We start from the raw sequence: 18,935 nt of genomic DNA on the forward strand, positions 1-18,935 counted from the left end.
AACATCTAGTTGTATACTGACTGTTATAAAATTATTGACTGTTGATCGCTGCAAATGCTTCATGCAGTGATTCTATATAATACGGGAGCATTAAATCTAAGAATGTTAGGTACGAAAGTGATCTTTCTTAACTTTAATTTGTAATCGCACTATTATAGCTAGTACTTGAACATTGCTTTTCGTAGCCAGTGAATCACAGTTGCGTATATGAAACAAGATTATTTATATTGTATTACTTTTTAAGTTACAAATATTAATATACAGGCTATTTACACTCTAGAGAGAGTAAAGTGTTTGCATGTAGACCAACACATTTAGAGAAAAAAAGACAAAAATTGAATACTACTACTGCGATTCAGTATGAAGAGAGAAAAATGAAGTAGGTACATTAATTAACACCTAAATGGTAAGTGTGAACATTTGTAGTTACTTTCCCTGTTATTTTTAATTCATGTTTTTTTTTCCCCCAAATTTGTGTATGTGAATGTGAAAACGCAATTTTAAACCACTACTTAACAGTTGACATTTTCAGGTATAGATACTTTTCATGTTACCCTATTTTATTTGATCAGATATCGTTTGCTCTTATGAACATGCTCACGCTGTGATTACTAATTCTTCAGACTCCTGACGTCATGAATCATTTCACGAACGAATCAGACCGGGCGCGTGGCCGGTTCTCTCATCTCGTTCTCTCGTTCTCTCCGCGTTTTCGTTCTTCCGAATCTTTCAAGGTACCGGCTCTCAAAGAGCCGGTTGGTTCTCTCGTTCTCTCCGCATTTTCGTTCTACCGAATCATTCAAGGTACCGGCTCTCAAAGAGCCGGTTCTTTACATCGCGAACGAATCGCAAGATTTCGTTCTCTCAAAGATTCGTTCTTTTTGAACGAATCGTTAACGAACGACCCATCACTACTTTCCACTAGGGATGCAACATCGCTCCTAAAAACATCGATATCACGAACATCGATGTTCAAACGAAAAAGCATCGATGTCAAAAAACATCGTTCTGACAACCGATACATCGATGTTCTAACCGATGTTTTTTAAATATCAGGAAAACATGCCAAAATGATTTAAACTATAGTATGTAGCCAAAAACCATACCTACTACAGATTCCTGACCACACTATCCACAACCTATTTACAGTCGTGTCTCATGCAGAACAAAAACATGTATTAAAAGCAAATTCTGCTACCAAAAACTTAAAAATCCGCATGAACTACTTGACCAGCTACAACTTCACAACATTAGCAGAAGTAAAGGTAAACATTAAAGGGCATGTCCATAGTTTAAATGTATGTAAAGCTGGCCGTCTGTTCGGGGTTTATGTGTGTCAGTGAGGCGGGATGATAAGCGCGACGCTCGCTGGTGTTTCTAGCGCGGTGTCTCCTCTGGACTGGCGCACGGTCTTCTCGTCGTCACAGGATAACTGAGAGAACTCAGTGGTGACCGTGACATTATATGGCTGAGAAATGAAGATAAAGGGTGTACTGCACTGCCCTTAAGTGGTTTCAAGATTCTGTATCGGTTGTTTTATCCCTAAAGATTACTCCGAAAACACGCCTTTTAGCAATTTTCACTCTACTAAAAACACATTTTAAAAACTTAATCCGAATTAAAAAGTACCTTTCGGCATTCAGCGAACACTTAAATGCTTTTTGTAAACAGACCCCACTCGAATAATTGAGTAGTTTTCAAATCACGTTGGTTTTTCCTGAAGCTCTGCGCACCGTGTGTGTGCCCGGGCAGACTGCAGCCTTAGGAGACAGGCTTACTTAAAATAAAATTACCCTTGTTTTTTATGTTTTTAGTTATCATTTCATGAATATATTGTAAATAGTACAGATCATGAGAGATCTATTTATCCAAAAAAAAACATTGCGATACGACATTTAGTTTTCAAGAAACTTTTTTTTTTAATTTTCGATACTTATAAAACTTACATTTTTAAGTATAAATAAAAGTAGGTAAATGCTAAACCATTTTGGTTGGTATCCTTATATTTTTTTCCCAGTATTTTAAGAAGTCCAAAATCATTTAAAAATAACTATTTTTTTACACAATTTATTTTTAATTAAAAAAAAAATAGGGAAAAAGCATTAAGTGTATGTGCAGGTTTAAAATGTAACATTAATATTCTCGATAGAGCTAGCGAGACCGTATCAGTACCAATCAATAGCTTGTATGTACAACAAGCTATGAAATTGTCCATAAAGTCTCGCTGCTTTTTCCCTATATTTTTCAAAATTTTAAAGAAAATTCTTATGTAAACAAATTTTTTTAACGGTATTAATTTTTTCAAATGATTTTACACATCTTAAAGTACTGGGAAAAATTTATACTGAAATCAAACAAATAGTTCAGTATTTACAACATTTTTTATGATACCTACCTACTTAAAAATGTAGGTTTTTATAGTAAGTATAGACAGTTAAAAAAATTGTATTTTAAAAACTAAATGTATCGTAATGTTTTTTTATATAATCAATAAATATTCATGAAATTATAGCCAGAATATTATAAGAAACTATGGCAATTTTAATGATGAACGATGTCGATGTTTTTGGACTTTTTCTTCGATGCATCGGCGATGTATCGCTCTTCAAAACATCGATGCTAACATCGATGTTTTCAAAACATCGATGCTAACATCGATGTTTTCAAAACATCGATGTATCGTTTGCATCCCTACTTTCCACGCCTTTCTTAATCTGCAGCCCCCCCCCCCCCTTAAAAGGGCCCATCTACGACCAATTCCTCGTCATACTTCATTCCCCCCTTTCCGACGTTAAAGGAGAATTTCTCACTCTCTTCCAACCTTCCCTCCCTGGTCCTTACTTCTCTCCAACAGTAAAAAAAAGATCCGCGTACGCAGACCGTGCGACTGTAAGGAGAATCTGATACATTATTTATCATGCCCGGTAATTCTCTACCTCTGTTACGCTCATGCCTGCCTAATACAGCCAGTATCAAACAGTTCAACATTCACTGCAGTTCGTCCTGGCCGTGTATTACCAAGGTTAGACTAACCTTGGTGTATTACCACGTACATTGTTGTGGGCTATCATGCTTTGCAGTTAGTATCTTTATAGTGAAATAAGGAATGAATAAGTGCAGGAAAAAGACTTCATTTGTGTGGAATTTTTTCACGGGAAATAATGAGTTTGCTAAGTGTAATTTGTGTAAACAAAAACTGAGTTATAATGCAATACTATTTGTTAAATAGTGACAGAACTTGCAAAGTGTTTGTTTTTTTATCGATATTGGCACTGCTATCTGCCTGATGTAACTCGAATGTCTTATGATATGGTATGCTCACTAATGTACCTATCTGTTATTTTTATTTTTAATTTTTGATAAAATCGTAATCTTTTAATGTATGAAACGCTAGTTACTAATTGTTTACCAAAAAAGAAAGTCCATATGTTTATTACATCAGTTATTAGGTGACGCCGACTGCCGGTGCTCCCACTAGTTCGCACAGGCCGTTATGTCTCAACAACACCTCTTAAGTGCATCGAACACGCCCGAGCGTGATTTCCGCCGAGTGTGTAAAAGTGGGCCGCGACGAACACCAAAGCGACGACAACGCCCGGCCGGGTGTGGCAATGGGCCGAATTAAATATGTAATTATTCTGTTCAAATCAAAAACAACCAATTTAATAACAATTTAAAAGATAATTAATTCAAGGGAAATCATGTCTAATTGTTTTATAATCATATATTGTGTAACATGTCTTTTAAGCCCAAAACTGGCCGGATCCGTTTTCCCGCGCTCCACGCGTTTAGGCGCGAGGCCGCAGGGCGGTCTCGAGCTCAGTTACCGTCACCCTATTACTGTTCTGTGGTTACCGTCGGGAGCTCGCAGGGGTCGAACGCTCCGCGAACGCAGAGCCATCCACTTTCGCGCTACATCTACATATCAGCAATAGTGTAAGTTTTAAAATCCTTTTACCAGCTCTGCGCCGACCCCACCCAGTCGCACTATATTTCGCGCGACTCGTAACTAATTAATTTTATCCCAACAGGGAACTTTGCATTTTCTACGTAATTTCGTGTCCAGAGATTAAGGACAGCGTAATTGAGTTACGCAGTTTCGGCTTCACAGCCACTTAATTGTTATCATCGAAGACTCTTAGCAACGTGTGTCGAGTTCTTACTCACTAACTTTCGCCTTCTAACTTTCATCGTCTGTAAATGTGTAACTTGTAATGTGCAATCTAACCGAGTAATTTCCAGTTAGAAAGTGACTGTAACGTATATGATTCCAGCGTACTGGGTAACGTACTTTTCGGGACCTCAATATTTCGCCACAGGTTAGATTGCAAATAACTTTGGAACGTCCGTTTGTATGTGCTGTTTTCCATGTTAACGTAACTGCCTGTAGAAGTTCTTGCAGCACAGGAGATCTGTGGCTATCCGCCGCACCTTTCACATTTATAATCGGCCACTGTATAAGTCCGTGTACACCACTTGGCAACATATCCTGGTCGCGCGTACCGTTTACGTAGAGAGATACGCGTGTCGCAGCAGTCAGACAACAGAAGCGGCCAGTACCTGGACCAATAAGTGTATCGGTTCTGAATAAAGTGCAGTGTCGTGTCAAATCGTTTACCAGTTATTTATAAGGCGTCCTGGGTGGCCTGAACAGCCCGGGTAGGTTTCAAACCGCGACGCGCTCCTGCCTGCAGCCACGAGGCCGAACCCCCGTTAAAACCCCTGAGATCACTTTCAACATTAATAATCAATTTAAAAACTTAGACAGGCAGCGGGAGTGGCGTCATATGGCGCGCAACTAGTGTGGCTTTTGAAAAACGAACTTTTGAACGTATTGTAAACTTCAAAGTACATCAAAATTACTTTAGCACGAGTGAGTTCTAAGGCCGGCAAGTGGCATTTAGTTTTTGTGACTTTTATAACATTTCGGTACTATTAACTAAGTAACATTTGTTTTTCAAAATATCTTAATTTTATTTTCATAACTCCAACGCGACAGTCTCACGCTGACGTCGTACCGACCATGGCATTTAAGCCCGTGCTCCACACCACCAGTACCGTATCCCGTTTTCGGAGCGCGCCCCTTGCCCAGCCGGATTGAGTCAGGCGAGCGCCTCGGGCATGACCCCAATAGACAACAAACCTCATTAACAGTCACCGCGGCCACTGGCCTTAATTAAAATGCCCGTGACTATGATCAAGTCGGAATAGGAGAAGTCCCTCTAAAACAATTCACAGTGGGACAACATGTTAGTAAATTTACAGTCGCCAACTTGATGTCACAATTTAAATAATTAAATACATTAAAACTATTGTTAACCCTTAAGCACCCAATTACCAGGTGCTACATTTTAATTGGGCACCTGGAACATGTTTTAACTGGTAATATAGTAAATTAAATTAATATAAGTTTTTTGACGCCGATTTACAAAGAAGAGAAAGTTTCTCTTCCTTGCGAGGCGGCCATGTCCGGGAGTCTCGAACCACTCCGCGCCGGGAACAGGCGTGTGTCCGTGGGTAGCATCCAATTTTCTTTCTGTGATTATTTTATTCTGTACTAAATATTTAAATTTAAACCTCTTATTAATTCATAGCTGCCCACGTCGACTCGGCGCGTATTTTACGGAACCGGGCCTATCCCGACCGTCTTCATTGTGATACCGCGCTGCAGATCGCATCACTCACGTAAGTGTTTCGCCAAATTTAGGAGCCCGTTCATAGAGCCCCCCCTGCACCGGTTAATGTTCGGCGCTGGCCGTCTCCAGCGAACATCGACCCGCGTCCCGCGAGACTGCCGCGGTAACCATTAGTGTCGCGTAGTGTTATGTTTTTTCTGTGTTAATTGTGTAACGGCTAGACGTCGCCAAGTGTTGGTGAGAGTGTTTTGTAGCGGGACTAAATTAAAGGTAATTCTCACCAACTCGTGTACACTAATTTTCCGGAGTCTCCCGTTCTCCACACGGCCGAGCGGCCTTCACAGTCAAGGGAGAACCATTCAGGGTAGATTCAAGACGTGTACCTGGCGGGGCACGCGGGGGCAGAGTACCCACGACCCAACACCAACGGCCTAGCAGCCCGCTAGCCTGGCGCCCCTCCGGACAACAAGAGCACCGCGACGTCCGTAGCGTACGTCAGGTACCCCCCGGGCCTTTCACATAGGTCGGGTGACGGCAAATGGCGCCCAACATGGGGCATAACTACAGCCGAAAATCACAAAAACCCAGCAAGATCAGACAAAGGGGACAGAAGACGGCCATTTTGGACGCGCGCAGTGGAATTTGGCGCACAGAGGAGCAGCGACAAAGGGACCACCCGGAAGAGAGCGTCACCGCTCGCGTCGACCCTCGCCAACTTTCACTTTCACCCCCACCCCTCCCCTTTGGGCCTTCAGCGAACATCCTCGCCCGCGTTTCCCCCCCCCCCCATCATCCTTCACATCATCGCACTATCCGCTTTGTGCGGCTGTCCGGGCGCTCTCCGCCGCCGCTACACACGGCTATCCGCATCCCCCCTTCGCAGTGGCGAGTCTCGGCTCTCCCTTTTGTGCGGCTGTTTGGGCGCCTCTCGGCCAGCGACCCGAATCAGCGCGCGCGCCAACCCCCCTCACCAATCTTCATTCGCCGGGAGTCTGTTTGTAAACAGAGCCACGTGCGCGCACTAAGCGACTGTCAACATCAAAGCCCCGCGCAACGCGATGGCAGACAGGATCAAGACCGAAGAGCTTTTGGAAGAACAACACCCCCTTGCTGGTCCACCACACACCGGCGACCCCCGCACCACCAACCACCCGCGCCAGCGACTGGAGCTCGCACACCGACCATGCGACGCACGCCCCGGGGATGACCGAGGCCAAATGCGCGTGGCTCGCCCTGGAGGACCTAGCACGAGCCCTGCTACCCAGCAGAGTGACTCTGCCGGAGTTCACCGGAGCCCCGCATGAGGATCCGAGGGATTTCCTGAGGCTGTGCGAAGCGCGCCTAATCGGGTGCCGGATGCACCAGTCCGAATGGACAGAGCGGGTTAGCGATCAGCTACGAGGGACCGCCCGGAGCTGGTGGAGCATGTGGGGCAGATTCACAATGCCGTGGAGCGAATTCGCGAACGAGTTCAGCCACCGATTCGACACCGGATCGCCCCGTGTCGAGTGTTCCGCCCACTTCTATGGGACACGGCAGAGGGACGACGAAGCAGTCGAGGCATTCATAGCCACGAAAATACAACTGTTCCGCCGCATCTCACCCGGCACCGACCTGTCCGGGGCCCTGCCCGTCATCACGAGCTTTGTGAGAGACGAGCTGCAACCCTTCCTGCGCCGCTACCACACCGGTGGTGTAGCAGATTATGTGCAGGAAGCACGCGAGACAGAGCGAAACTTTCAGCGGGCCTGCAAGCGCGGCCCCGCCGCGAACGCCCGAGGGAATGACAGCCCACCGGAAGTCCGGCAGAACACCGCACCACGGGACACGCCCCCATACCAGCCCAGAGGACCACGAGCCTTTGAGGCGCCGCCATCTTGGCGGGCGGAGCGACCGCCGCAGGATGCCACTGCACGGGAACACGTCCCGCTCTGTCGCTTCGGGTGCACGCGCGGCAAACGTCACTGGCACAGTGAATGCCCGCGGGAATTCCGGGCGGCGCGACCCGCCACACCGCCGTGCCAGGAGGCGCACGTGAGACCACCCCCGCCGCAAAGCGCCAGCCCGCCGACCCCAGGTATAGGGCGCAATCCCCCCGCCTCCCAGCCCACCTGGCCGAGTACGTCCTGGGCAGTCTCGCCACGCCGCCCCACCCATCACACGCCCCGGTGCCGCCTCCCGGCCCAGCTAAACATGCAGCGACCGAGGCGGCGTCCGCCTGCGCCAGCACCTCATGCGCTGCGGCGCCGCCTCCCAGCCCAGCTGCCCACGCAGCGACCGGGGCGGCGTACGCCTGCGCCAGCACCTCATGTGCCGCGGCACCGCCTCCCGGCCCAGCTGCCCACGCAGCGACCGAGGCGGCGACCGCCTGCGCCAGCACCTCATGCGCCGCGGCGCCGCCTCCCGTCCCAGCTGCCCACGCAGCGACCGAGGCGGCGTCCGTCTGCGCCGACACTCCATGCGCCGCGGCGCCGCCTCCCGGCCCAGCTGCCCACGCAGCGACCGGGGCGGCATCAGCCTGCGCCAGCACCTCACGTGCCGCCGGCGCTAAGGCGCCACGCGCTATGGGATCGCGTGTCGAAGGGTGCCGGCTGAGCTAGGGGGTCGTCGTACCGCAGGAGCGGGAACACGGGGCGGAGACGGGCTTCCACTGGGGGGGGGGGCATTTGACGTTGTACCGACCATGGCATTTAAGCCCGTGCTCCGCACCACCAGTACCATATCCCGTTTTCGGAGCGCGTCCCTTGCCCAGCCGGATTGAGTCAGGCGAGCGCCTCGGGCGTGACCCCAATAGACAACAAACCTCATTAACAGTCACCGCGGCCACTGGCCTTAATTAAAATGCCCGTGACTATGATCAAGTCGGAATAGGAGAAGTCCCTCTAAAACAATTCACAGTGGGACAACATGTAAGTAAATTTACAGTCGCCAACTTGATGTCACAATTTAATTAATTAAATACATTAAAACTATTGTTAAGCCTTAAGCACCCAATTACCAGGTGCTATATTTTAATTGGGCACCTGGAACATGTTTTAACTGGTAATATAGTAAAATAAATTAATATAAGTTTGACGCCGACTCACAAAGAAGAGAAAGTTTCTCTTCCTTGCGAGGCGGCCATGTCCGGGAGTCTCGAACCACTCCGCGCCGGGAACAGGCATGTGTCCGTGGGCAGCATCCAAGTTTTCTATCTGTGATTATTTTATTCTGTACTAAATATTTAAATTTAAACCTCTTATTAATTCATAGCTGCCCACGTCGACTCGGCGCGTATTTTACGGAACCGGGCCTATCCCGACCGTCTTCATCGTGATACCGCGCTGCAGATCGCATCACTCACGTAAGTGTTTCGCCGAATTTAGGAGCCCGCTCATAGAGCCCCCCCTGCACCGGTTAATGTTCGGCGCTGGCCGTCTCCAGCGAGCATCGACCCGCGTCCCGCGAGACTGCCGCGGTAACCATTAGTGTCGCGTAGTGTTATGTTTTTTCTGTGTTAATTGTGTAACGGCTAGACGTCGCCAAGTGTTGGTGAGAGTGTTTTGTAGCGGGACTAGATTAAAGGTAATTCTCACCAACTTGTGTACACTAATTTTCCGGAGTCTCCCGTCCTCCACACGGCCGAGCGGCCTTCACAGTCAAGGGAGAGCCATTCAGGGTAGATTCAAGCCGTGTACCTGGCGGGGCACGCGGGGGCAGAGTACCCACGACCCAACACCAACGGCCTAGCAGCCCGCTAGCCTGGCGCCCCTCCGGACAACAAGAGCACCGCGACGTCCGTAGCGCCCGTCAGGTACCCCCCGGGCCTTTCACATAGGTCGGGTGACGGCTACGCCACGGCGGCAGCGGAAGCCGGCGCGCCATGTCACGGGATACGGCGCCGCGAGATAGCGACGGGAGATGACGCTGCGAGATAGCGACAGGAGACACGAGGATCGGTTTCCCCGCGACGTGATAACTTCGGCACCGCGAGATACGGCCGGGATTAGTTACACAACGTCTCACCCGATCAGTTACGACTCGGTACTGCGGGAATGGCATGCCGCAACCGCAGGAATGCTGCTCGGCGCACAGTGACGTCACAGCAGACACAGACAGACAGGCGCACGGCCACGCACGCATCACCGGGTTCCGCGGGACAGGAGGCGTGCGAGCATGAGATACTGACTCGGGGGTGAGGGAGGTGGTCCTCCCTACCTGCTCGCACCCTGTCATCGACGTCTTGATCCGTCGTCCGGACAGTCTGCCGCGAACGCGTGACAGGTCACACGTCAATATGAACGGGGACGACCCATGGGAGACGTGCTTACGGGCGGTAAAGCACACCGCGAAAACAGACGCCGCAGGACGTCCTGGGGACGATAGTGACCAGACCGCAAAACAGGAGCCGCAGAAACCGAACGTACGAGTAGGCGAGTGCGGGGCCGCGCAGTGCCGCGGACAGTCTGACGAGTTAGCCACTTGCTACCAGTGTGGCACGCTGTGCCACCGAACATGTACCGTCGCGCGAGAATTCCTGGTTTTTCATGACGGACTCTTTATGTGCCAGGCATGTGCAAGTAAGGCGACCGCGCCGACGGAAGTAGCGGTCATGGCCGGTCCAGCCCGCGCAGGCGCCGGAATTAGGCTTCCCGAGTTCGCCGGACAAGAACACGAGGACCCACGAAAATTCAGCAGCCACTGCCGCGACTTTTTGGCCCGTTACGGCGTTCCACTCAACGAGTGGACGGAGCGAGTGAGTGTCCAGCTCAGAGGAGCCGCTCGTGACTGGTGGGCCATGGTCGGAGAAGGCGAAATGGCATGGGACGACTTCATCTCTCGGCTGGAGAGCCGGTTCGACGACGTGCGGCCACGGGCGCAGTGCCAGCGCTCCCTCTGGTGTACCTCGCAAGGTGACGACGAGGACGTTGAGTCGTTCATACGAACCAAAGTTCAACTTCATCGCCGTCTTACCACGGGAAGCTACCTAAGCGAGGCCCTTGGACTGGTGGTCGAAATGATGAAGTGGGAGCTGCGTCCACATCTGAGGGGCGCCACCGGACGTGACCTGGAGGACTTCGTGCAACTGGCCAAGGAAATTTAGCAGGACGTGCAGCCGCTACCGCAGCCGCTCACCACAAGAGCTCGGCAACAGGGGACGGCGCGACAACAGCCCATAGCACCAGAAGACAGGCGGGTGGTGGTGCCTTATAGAGTTCCGGCATCTCAGAACGCTACACTGGCGAGCGAGGTGCAGGGACGCACTCCCCCGACAACAACAGCATGCCTGCCTGAACATGTGGTGCCACACAACCGGCACGTAGGACACCGAGCACCACCGCCACCTGTCACGTCAGGTGGTGGTGCCACGCACCACGTGTCACCGCCCCATTCCGGGCCGCCGAAGCACTACGCTGACACGTCAGCGCCCACAGCGACCCCAGCACCACCTGCGGGGCATGACCACGCACCACCCCCACCTGTCACGTCAGGCGGTGGTGCCACGCACCACGTGTCGCCGCCCCGCTCCAGGTCGCCGCCGCACCACACTGACATGGCAGCGCACACGGCGACTCCGGCACCACCTGCGGGGCACCACCACGCACCACCGCCACCTGGCACGTCAGGCGGTGGTGCCATGCACCACGTGTCGCCGCCCCACTAAGGGTCGCCGACGCACTGTGCTGGTATGGCAGCGCACACAGCGACCCTGGCAGCGCGGACGGCAGCACCAAACCGGCTGGGATAAGCGGGTGACAACACGGGGGGCCTGATCCGTGTGCCGGTCCTGGTCAACGGGCAGCCCGTCCACGCCCTGGTGAACACCGCGGCGAGCCACTCTTACATCGCCGCCCACCTGGTACCTGAGGCAGAGCTGGAGCCGGGGGAGGAGGACGTCCTTCTGGCCACTCATGGGACCCGCGCGCTCACGTCTGGGTGCGCCCAGGTAACAATCACCATAAGAGACATGATCAGTCAGACCACCGCCCTGGTGCTGCGGGAGTTGAGGGACGACCTCATCCTGGGGCTCCCGTGGCTCGTCCAGGAGGACGCGTCCATCGACGTCAAATACGGTAAGGTGCATGTGGGATGTGCGAGTCGCAGGACGATGTACAGCATCGGCGGGGACGGGCCACTTGTGACCACGCCAGCCATCACTGTAGGGGAATTGTGCAATGAGGTCCCTGCAGAACACATGGACAGGTTCAACGAGGTTCTGGCACAACATCCCCAGGTGTTCGCGGCCGCGGACAAGTAACGTCGCACCACGGTGAAACAACACACAATTACTACTCGCCCTCATGAACCTAAGTTTGTAAAACCTTTTAGTTTCGGACCCAAAGAACGTGAGGCCATCCAGGTACAAATATCAGAAATGTTACATGACGGGGTCATTGAGCCGAGCGAGTCGCCCTACAACTACCTAGTGGTGATGGTGAAGAAAAAGGATGGCTCGCTAATGTTTTGCATCAACTTCAAACCCATCAACTCCGTCACATACAAGCACCACCACCTCTCATTAATATAACGGATGCTCTGGCGGGACTATGGGATGCCCGCATCTTCACATCATTAGACCTTAAGTCAGGGTATTGGCAGGTCCCAGTATGCCCAGAGGACAGACACAAGACAGCATTCACCGCTCCCGATGGCCGCAGGTTTCAGTTCTGCGCCATGCCGTTCGGGCTGATGGGCGCCCCCGCGACCTTCCAGACCATGATGGTTCGCGTCCTAGATGGGTTCGTGGGCAAGTTTTCCGCGGCCTACCTGAACGATGTGATCGTCTGGTCGCGGATGTGGGAGGAGCATGCGCAGCACCTTGCCATGGTCCTCGAGCAGCTGGCCAGACATGGGCTGACCTGCGCGCCCCACAAATGTCACATTGGTGCTACGGAGCTAGAATACCTGGGTCACATTGTAAGTGCGGACGGATGCCGACCCCTGCCAGCGCAACTTGACCTGATTGAATCTAAGACCGCACCGCGTACCCGCAAACAACTACAGCAGCTCATAGGCCTACTCAATTGGCTGAGGGGCTTCATCCCCCACTTCGCCACAGTCATGGCACAGATGACAGCCCTTCTATCCCCCAAGAACAGGTTCAGGTGGACAGATGAGGCGGACCGCGCGCTGCCTGACATGAAGCGCTTGTTCCAGGAGTGCCACACGCTCGCCCGCCTCCGCCCCGAGGAGCACGTGTTCTTGCAAACTGATGCGAGTCAGGAGGGGATGGGGGCGGTGTTGTACCAAGTAGGTCCAGAGGGGGAACGGCGCGTAGTGGAATACGCGAGCGCCAAGTTCAGTCCAGCAGCGCGCCGCTATCACGTCAATGAGCAGGAGTGCCTCGCGGTCGTGTGGGCGGTAGGGCGTTACAGACACCACCTAGAGGGTAGGCCATTTACCCTTCGTACCGATAGCCAGTGTCTCAAGTGGCTCGACTCGGTACAGGGCCGCAAGTCGAAATTGACGAGGTGGGCCCTGACGCTCCAAAGCTTTGAATTCCACGTCGAACACGTTCCAGGGCGTGAGAACCAACTGGCTGACGAACTATCACGACACCCCGATCCTAACACCGAGTACCATGACGAGGGCAGCTGGGAGGAACTGCTAAAGCCAGTGGGACACACCGCATACACTCCGGGGGCAGGCGAACCCGCGGTTCTATACGCCACTGATTCCAACGCGAGTCCTAACACGTCTCTCCCCGACACGCTCACGGCCCTACATCGTGTTGTGCTGGAGGCGCAGCACGACGACGAGTCAGTGAGGGGGTGGGTGGCCAGATGCGGGGAACAGGTGCAGCCGTACCACAGATGTGTTGACGGGAGGCTGCAGACACGGGTACCGGGGAACAAGGAAACCTGGAGGACATAGTACCCGCAGCTGCCCATTCAGCTGTCCTGAGTTTTTACCACGACCACGATCTGGCCGGCCACCCGGGCGCGGAGCAGACGCAAGGGGCACTGCGTCTGGAGTTCCATTGGCCCGGTGTTGCCAGGTACGTCCGCGACTACGTGCGGAGGTGCCAGCTGTGTCAGCAGCGCAAGTCGCGGCGGCCCGACGGGGTAGAGCAGCAGCAGCCCCGCAGACCAAACGAACCTTTTCACACACTAGCTTTGGACATCATGTCACATCACGCGGGAAAAGGCTTTTTGTTGTCATCACCGATCTTTTTACCCGCTGGGTCGAAGCCTTCCCAGTCTCCAATGTCAGGTCAGGCACCATCTTGTCACTCCTAGAAAATGAGGTCTACCCACGATTCGGCTTCCCGAAGATACTGCTAACAGACAATGGATGCCAGTTCACCAGGGGGCGCTGGCAGGCCTGATGCCGCCAGTGGGGAATTTCCCATCACACCACGCCCACATACCATCCTAGGGCCAATCCCACAGGACGGAGGAACCAGGAGATAAAGGTTCAGCTCCGCCTCCGTCTCGGGGAGGACCATTCCAAGTGGGACATACACCTGCCCAAATTATTGTATTGTCTGCGCCGACGCACCAATGCAGTCACGGGCCACTCTCCAGCCGAACTGCTCCTGGGACAGAACCTGGCCCTCCCTGGGGAGTGTCGGGTAGCCACGGCGGCTACTGAGGACCTATGGGGGGAGGAAATCGCAGCCATGAGGGAGCAGGCACGCACTCAACAGGAACAGTTCCTGGCTCAAAAAACACCACAGTCCACCCGTCCTCCTGCACAGTTTGAACCCGGTCAGTGGGTGTATGTGCGGCAGCACCACTTGTCTTCTGGAAAACACAACTTCTGCGTGGGGCTGGCTCCCAAGTGGTCTGAGCCACGCCAAATTCTGTGGCGAACCGGTCCATCCACGTACACCGTTCGCACCCCCAGTGGGCGACCGGCCAAGGTGCATCGAGACGACTTGCGCCTCGCAGTCAACGACCTGACCCCAACAGGGGCGGGACCCCCGGTTGATAGGCCACCAGGCACACCTCCGAGCCCGACTCCGGGCTCGCCCGAACCGGACGTGGCTGACCCGCACGGACACCACGACGGCCACGCAACTGCCCCATCACCTACACAAAGGTCAGATGCTGTTTGTTCCGTACCAGGGACTCCACCCGAGTCCACAAATATCATGGACTCCCCAGTTCCCGACTGCCCCTCACCCAACATCCTTCCTCTTGCAGCGGACACTATCTTGCCAATGACCAACCTAGCACCGACCTCTCTGGCTGAGGAGGAGACGACTCACCTTGTCTGCTGCAGGGGCGTAGGAACCAGGGGGGACAGGGGGGACGTGTCCCCCTGAACTTTTCGGGTGTAAGGGACTGTCCCCCCCAACTTTCTAGACCGTGATATTTTTATTTTATAATATTATTCTGCCCAACTTTATTTGTAATTTCTTCACTCATCAAATTTTATCTTAAGGAAACAATAATAATTTTAACATCGATGCATCCAATGGTTAGATACAAAAACTGCTTAAAAAGTGCTATTTTGCACTTTTAATATCAAAGTTTTCCGGTGGAGGACCCCCAGACTCCCCCCCCCCCCCCTGGCTTAGTAAGACGGGAATGGGTTTACATGACATCAAAATCATTATTTGTCCCCCCCAACTTTATGAACACAGCTACACCAATGCTGGCAGCCAGACGATTAGGACTTGAACCATGTAGAGGACGATGTCGACGAGCCCTGGTGGCCGCTGGATGTCAGCTTGAGCGAGTCCACTTTCACCATGTCCATTGAGGAGCCTACGTCAGAGGGGGAGGGGGAAGCACCGCAGAGGCGGCGGCGGGTGATGACCCGCACGTGCTGCTCGCAGCCACGGCCGCAAGCAGACGGCTCGACAGGCCCTGGGAAAGGGCGCGTAGCTGATAACACCGTGGACAAGGGTGAAGGGGAGAACCAAGCCAGTCTAGATATAAATGCTAGCGCTAACACCATCCCTTCCAGGCGGGCACGTCGCCCTCCGGTCCATCTGTAGGATTACATCACCGGAAACATCCAGAATCAGGGAAATGCGAGCGTCCAGGGTGTGACCAGTGCACACCAGGGAGGGCGACATGAACAGGCAACACCAATATTACATCCTATTAGAGTATCACACCGCATTCCACAGGTGCCAACCCATTTAAGGGACTACTTCCTGGGTCGAATCACGATGGTGGGGTCCCAAAGGATGACGGGGCTGTCTCCGACTACGGCAAGGGAGGACCAACACCCATTCTTCAATCCAGTTGTGGGCTCACAGTCGAGTACAAATCAAATCCTACATCACCCACTAATTACGCCCTTTAGATGGGTCATGCCAGGACCGCCATTAATTCAATTGTAGAAACACCTTTACTGAGTATGCCACACACAGGGGCCCCACCATGCTCTAACCCCCTTAGTGCGACGAACCAGTGCACCACTTCCATGCGTGTGAGGAGTAGTGTTGTTGAGCATAATGGCCTCGTTGGAGGGGGGGCATTTGACGCCGACCGCCGGTGCTCCCTCTGGTTCGCACAGGCCGTTATGTCACAACAACACCTCTTAAGTGCATCGAACACGCCCGAGCGTGATTTCCGCCGAGTGTGTAAAAGTGCGCCGCGACGAACACCAAAGTGACGACAGCGTCCAGCCGGGTGTGGCAATGGGCCGAATTAAATATGTAATATTCTGTTCAAATCAAAAACAACCAATTTAATAATAATTTAAAAGATAATTAATTCAAGGGAAATCATGTCTAATTGTTTTATAATCATATATTGTGTAACATGTCTTTTAAGCCCAAAACTGGCCGGATCCGTTTTCCCGCGCTCCACGCGTTTAGGCGCGAGGCCGCAGGGCGGTCTCGAGCTCAGTTACCGTCACCCTATTACTGTTCTGTGGTTACCGTCGGGAGCTCGCAGGGGTCGAACGCTCCGCGAACGCAGAGCCATCCACTTTCGCGCTACATCTACATATCAGCAATAGTGTAAGTTTTAAAATCCTTTTACCAGCTCTGCGCCGACCCAACCCAGTCGCACGATATTTCGTGCGACTCGTAACTAATTAATTTTATCCCAACAGGGAACTTTGCATTTTCTACGTAATTTCGTGTCCAGAGATTAAGGACAGCGTAATTGAGTTACGCAGTTTCGGCTTCACAGCCACTTAATTGTTATCATCGAAGACTCTTAGCAACGTGTGTCGAGTTCTTACTCACTAACTTTCGCCTTCTAACTTTCATCGTCTGTAAATGTGTAACTTGTAATGTGCAATCTAACCGAGTAATTTCCAGTTAGAAAGTGACTGTAACGTATATGATTCCAGCGTACTGGGTAACGTACTTTTCGGGACCTCAATATTTCGCCACAGGTTAGATTGCAAATAACTTTGGAACGTCCGTTTGTATGTGCTGTTTTCCATGTTAACGTAACTGCCTGTAGAAGTTCTTGCAGCACAGGAGATCTGTGGCTATCCGCCGCACCTTTCACATTTATAATCGGCCACTGTATAAGTCCGTGTACACCACTTGGCAACATATCCTGGTCGCGCGTACCGTTTACGTAGAGAGATACGCGTGTCGCAGCAGTCAGACAACAGAAGCGGCCAGTACCTGGACCAATAAGTGTATCGGTTCTGAATAAAGTGCAGTGTCGTGTCAAATCGTTTACCAGTTATTTATAAGGCGTCCTGGGTGGCCTGAACAGCCCGGGTAGGTTTCAAACCGCAACGCGCTCCTGCCTGCAGCCACGAGGCCCAACCCCCGTTAAAACCCCTGAGATCACTTTCAACATTAATAATCAATTAAAAAACTTAGACAGGCAGCGGGAGTGGCATCATAGGGTCAACTAAGAATTTAATTGCATTTTCATAGGTTTTAGGTGCACAAATATAAATATTATATATTTTATTAATGTACTTTTTAATATTAAAATTTCATTAGTTTTATTATTGAACGAGATGGTGTTTCAGCTTTGCTCCCTAGATCGTAGATCCACATATCTATCACCTAAGGATGATGGATCTAGAACCAGTGCCCTTGGTCTTGTATCGCTATTAGCGTACTAACTAGAGTCTTCAGTCTTCGCAAGAAGCACGCACTGCGCACTGAGCGTACTTTGATGTGGGACAATAAACAAAACGACTCGTAACAATTTCGCTCTGCGCCTCTCCTTCAACGCCTTCCCCTGCGCTTCCTCCCCTACATTCTTTCCCTTCTTTATCCCTTATTCGTCGTGCCGCTCCCTCCCCTTTCACAAGCTCCGCCCAAGTGACCGTCATCTGCGATCGGGTTCTGCGCACATTGGCCGTGGTGTTGTTTAAGGCGAATTCTAAACTGATACTAAAGTACTTGATACTTGAATAGTGTACTCGTTGACAGTATTTGATACAGGCGTGTATCAGTTACAAAGAAGCAGGTTGATACTCTGCGACCCACCTCTATGGCGAATACAGGGGTCCAACTATGATGAGCAGCTGGATTTGTTGGAAATATATAAATACCAACTCGTGGACCATCTGGCCGGAGGGGCGGTTGCTTTAGTGGCTCGCCGAGTATCAAGTGATGGCGGAACTTCAAGTTGGACGGCGCGCTAGGCCTTGAGTGTTGGCACTGCCGGCGATGCAGCAGTAATCGACGAGAGCCTGGCGTTACACACACTTCTAAAGCTGCACATCGTCGGCAGGAGGGGAAGAGGAGTAGTGACCCTCGGAAACTCGCGCCATGCATGAAAGGTCCCGGTGCGTCGGCTGATGGAGAGAGAAACCTGAACGAGTGAATCGGTGAGGGACTGGAGCAACAGTCAGCTTCGGGGGCTGCGCAATCGCGCGGGGCACTGGCTGTCTGCGGGAGCGGACTGACAGAATCCCGCGCGGTTGCCTGCTAACTAACCTCTTTCCCACAGCGAAACTCTACACTCTTCCCGATTATATGCCTCCTCGGCGACTGGCCGGGCACTGTTGGGGGGTCACTGAGCTGTCGCGCGTGGCCTTGAAGCTTAACACTACACTCACACAACGAGATTAACTAGGCCACTTTTGACGCAATACTTTACAAGCCTCTAAATACAGACATCACGACACTTCCATACATCAGTTAGCCACCTAACTGAGGGGGAAAGGGTGACCTTCCCCCCGCTTGACATCTACACTAAATAAATTAAAGCCAAGCACACAGCGACAGCTACTTAACTACTTGCAGGACCGTGAGCCACTATTAATCTTAAATTCGCACACTTCGCGCCCCGCCGTCGTTTCTAAGATTCGAATATAGTGACGGAGTCGCAATCTTGAATTGACTTCCCACGTAGTGAGTTATGGGAACATAATAGTTCATGGTGTCGCTGTCACACGCTCCCGGCTGAGCATATGAAGAAACGGCGGCGT

This window comes from Bacillus rossius, assembly GCF_032445375.1.
Source record: "Bacillus rossius redtenbacheri isolate Brsri chromosome 4 unlocalized genomic scaffold, Brsri_v3 Brsri_v3_scf4_2, whole genome shotgun sequence".
NCBI lineage: Eukaryota > Metazoa > Arthropoda > Insecta > Phasmatodea > Bacillidae > Bacillus > Bacillus rossius.